This window comes from Olea europaea, unplaced genomic scaffold, assembly GCF_002742605.1.
Source record: "Olea europaea var. sylvestris unplaced genomic scaffold, O_europaea_v1 scaffold116, whole genome shotgun sequence".
Classification (NCBI taxonomy): Eukaryota; Viridiplantae; Streptophyta; class Magnoliopsida; order Lamiales; family Oleaceae; genus Olea; species Olea europaea.
The window spans coordinates 211,589-216,069 of NW_019229002.1; the positions used below are offsets into that span (position 1 = coordinate 211,589).

Here is a 4,481-nt window from a genome sequence, read left to right on the forward strand (position 1 = left end):
GAAGCGAAACAATCAACCTATTGATATTGGAAGACTTAAAACTTGAGTGAGGGGTAAGTGACTCGATCAGGAGTGCTGAACCAACTCAAAAATAAACCCTGGCTACTCCTGGACGAAATGGTGCGACGACAGGTTAAAACTTCCTGACAACTAGATGAAGAACTAGAGGTAGTAGGAATTGATTATTCTTGTCGATTTCTCTATGAGTGCACCCTAGACTCATCTGAGCTCATCAAAGTGTGAAGAAATGAAAGACAAATGAACATTGAGAAGAAGCAGAGGAATACCTGGGAAGTAGGTAAGGATGGCCTCACTCAGAATGGGGAAAATGGCGCTCTAAAGATTTCTCACTTTTGCGGAAGAGAGTTTTTGCACCAAGTAAATGGTGAAATAGAAGGTAAAGAGATGTTTAAAATGAAAGAATACCAAGAGACTTCATTTGGGCCGTCGGATGATAAAAAGGAGAAAAAATGGACGGATCATATTTACCCAATGAAAACTATGCCATTTTTCACAAAACATCCCAAAGAAGCAACCACAAATGCTGTACAGCTCACCCCTTGCAGAAAACATGCAATAAAGATAACTCTTAGAAGAGCCAACGGATTTAAGAGGTCAGTCATATTCCAAAGCAAAACTGACTTGAGGGTATTCGTTGACAATCGACCTTCGGTCTCATATCTATTGCTCGCAGGCCTCACCTCATATACGTCCTAGTTCAACCAAATTTTGGACTAGCTCGGTCTCATTGCCGTTGTCATCCCAAAAGACATAATGATTACAGATCCCTTACTTTCTGTCACAACTCCCTATCAATCACAGACACTTGTGATGAATGACGTCACGACTGCCCAAGCCCACCACTTATCCACCTTGGTTCCCCTATCCTTGGCAGGTCATCATTACCTGAAAGAAACATGGACTTGATGGTGACCGACCTCATCAACCAATCAAAGGAAAGATTGACGACGCATCGTTCGAGCTCGGTACTATAGGTGATTTGATTGACATGACATAATTTCAGCTAAGACCTCCTATAAATAGTGGAAGCCTTCCATAGGAAAGGGGCAAGCTTTTCATGATAAATAAAAGAGTGTTAATTTTCAAGAAGTTGGCTCAAGAATAGACATTACAATTTTTGACGTCAACAATAAGTATGGCCATCAATGGGCCAAGCTGAGCTTCCCATTAGATGAGAGGTTAGGCTTGCGCTTGAGCTTTTCAATTTTTCCTTTCTTTTTAGCCAATATTTAAAGAAACTATAGAAAATAATATACATGATAAAAAGTAAGGTAATGCAATATGGAAAATAAAATGGGCTCTCGAACCCCACGAGCTTTAATTGCCAAGCTCAATTTTGCTTGACCCTTAGGCACATGTGGGTTAAGTGGAGTTGAGCTCAATAACTAAAGCTTGTGGCGTTCAGGAACAAATCTTATTTTCCTTATTTAATTACGTCCATGGCTGGGGCTCTCATGAGCCGACATGTCAAGCCAACAACCTGTTTGAGCCTATTTCTACCCTTTGTTATGAATGATAAACTAATGACTTCTTAAATGATTTTAGCAATTAAAGTGAATTATGGTTTTTGCATTTCTATTTTCCATTTCTATAGGAAAATAATTTTTGACTAATAGTAAAAGCTTTGATTGATGTATCTCTGTAGACAATGTTGAAACACAACGCACTTAAATCAACCAATATTTACACAACACAAGCAATTCTCGTGTCACCCTCAAGTTAATATCCAGGAAAAACTCACCACAAACAATGTTCAATAAAATAAATGAATCTCTATTTTGACCGCACCCCAGTGGTAAAGTCCCAAATTATTTGAAATCTAACACAAAATGCCAAAATCTTGCACAAGTAAAATATACAATCAAGAAAATTCCCCGTATACTATTTCCAACCCACATCCATTTCCTTTAAATCACTCTACTTCCTCTACAAATCAAACTCGTTCAATTATTTTCTTGAGCCACTCGTCGCTCTGAACAATCAACTCTATACAATATGTTTTGGAATTTGTAGATAATTTTTAAAATCTTTTTATTATTGTTATTATTGAAGTTAATTTTTTAAATCGTTTGTTTAATTGTAGAGTTAAGCTCAGTTCTGTTGCTGAAATGGTTAATGTCATTGAAACTCAAGATTTTTTTGTGGGTTCAACTACTTGGAGATTATAAATTAATTACACAATTTAGTTTGATGTCATCAAAATGAAGTTAATTTGTTTTAATTATTCGTTTAGTCGTGTTTTTTCGCACAAGAATTAGGCTTAGTTCTGTCGCTGAATCAGTAAAGCTTCATAATTTGATGCCATTGTAGCCAACATTTTTTGTGTTGGAGATAAATATAATAAATAAAGCATGAAATCGTCATTGGGTATGCTTGATTGAGCGGTTGTCACAAGAATTAAGCTCCTTTTTTTTCCATTTTTTTTTAGGTGTCTAAACAATAGAACAAGTAATATGAAATTTGCTAGAAAGGAAATCGGCGCTGATTAATTTTTACAAATTTTTCCCCTTAATCTTTTAATTTTCTCTTTCTAATACTATCGTATAAAATAATTACTAGAGATTTATTATTATTATTATTATTATTATTATTATTTTGGGTGGGCAACTATGATGAATTTCTGTATTTGTATTTTAAGGTGGAGATCCAATAATTGTAAACATTTTTCTTGCATATTCAATCTAAATTGTACGACTTGACCACGATTTGAATGTTTTGTTGGCCATAAGTTGCTTGATTAACAAGAATTTTTTCTATCTATCTTTCCATGCACTGTAGATCATTGTTTTTTATATAGTTTTGGGGATGCATTGACATTTAAAAGCACTGTGCTTAATCAAATACAGTACCTTTGTGCCTTTTCATTTTGGCATTGACATTGGACCTCATAACAAATATATCTGCAAAATATTGTGAAAGTTTTAATTAATGATCTTGTGATGTATGCCTTGAGTATTTTTATGGATTTGAAATGTTTATATTATGCAGTGGAATTTAAATTAGCTGCAACATCGACATTTGTAGTGGGAAATGGTTTATCTACACACAGTGCTCGAACAAACTTGAGCAAGGAAATTTATGGAAAGCAGTTTCTCCAATCAACGCACCTTCCATCATTGAGTAAGACATCAAAAACAGTCATAGTAAGAGCATCAGTGGATCAAACGCCTAATGAAGGAAGAATAGCCTTTCTAAAATTGTTGCTTGGAAATGCTGGACTTGCCGCTCCTACATTACTGGGCAATGGAAAATCTTTGGCTGATGAGCAAGGTGTTTCTAACTCTAGGATGTCTTATTCAAGATTTTTAGAGTATCTGGATAAGGATCGGGTGATAAAAGTAGACTTGTTTGAAAATGGAACCATGGCAATAGTTAAGGCTATCTCTCTAGAGTTGGGTAACCGAGTGCAGAGATTCGTGTACAATTCCCAGCACTCAGCCAGGAGTTCCTTCAGAAGTTCAGAAAAATGAATATTGATTTCGCTCGAAATTCTAAAATTGGTGGTGGAAATGATGAAAGGGAACAGACACTGAACCAGCTTTTGACGGAAATGGATGGTTTTGAAGGGAAAACTGGTATTATTGTAATTGCGGCAACTAGCCATGCAGATATTCTTGACTCTGCATTGTTGAGACCTGGAAGATTTGATAGACAGGTAAAGATACATATTATGTCTGTCTCTAATTTTAATGTTCTTATACTTGTGCACTTTTGAATCTTTGTACAAGTAACTGTTGACAGGGCCGATCTTGTAATCATCGAGGTCCGAGGAGAAGTTCAAAAATTAGGCCTCCAAAATCAACGTAAATGCAAAATTCAATGATGTATTATGCAACATATTGCTAACTTAAAAACTTAATATTAAAACTACAAACAAATATCTCCATCTCACAATTAATGAAAAAACTATTTTCCTTTTCCTTCTTTTAATATTAAAAAAAAAAAAAAAACTTTTGGGCTAAAAATAGGCCCGCTATGGTTTTGGGCCTGAGGCACATGCCTCATTTGCCTGACCACATGACCAACCCTAACTGTTGATGTCCCAGATATTCGTGGAAGAACATAGATCTTAAAGGTCTATGCTGGAAATAAGAAGTTGGATTCTGATGTATCACTTGAAGTGATAGCCATGAGAACACTTGGTTTTAGTGGAACAGATCTTGCTAATCTCTTAAATAAGGATGCTATTCTGGCGGGTCAATGTGGAAAGTTTGCAATCTCATCTAAAGAAATTGATGATTCAATTGATAGGATAGTAGATGGAATGGAAGGGATAGATATGACAGATGGCAAAAGCAAAAGTCTCGTAGCATACCATGAAGCTCTAATGCTCGGACTCTTCGAAATAGTAAGAGTACATGTATCGGGCACGATACAACATGGGTATGGATATGAAATATGTGACGGATCTTCTAAGTTTAAATCGGACACTTCACAGTTTTTGCTTCTTCATCTCCCAC

The 4,481-nt window shown here is 35.8% G+C and overlaps 1 pseudogene; it reads left to right on the forward strand.

Moving 5' to 3' along the window:
- The first annotated feature begins 258 nt into the window (after positions 1 to 258).
- LOC111373746 overlaps positions 259 to 4,481 on the forward strand; it is a 12,421-nt pseudogene continuing 8,198 nt past the window's right edge.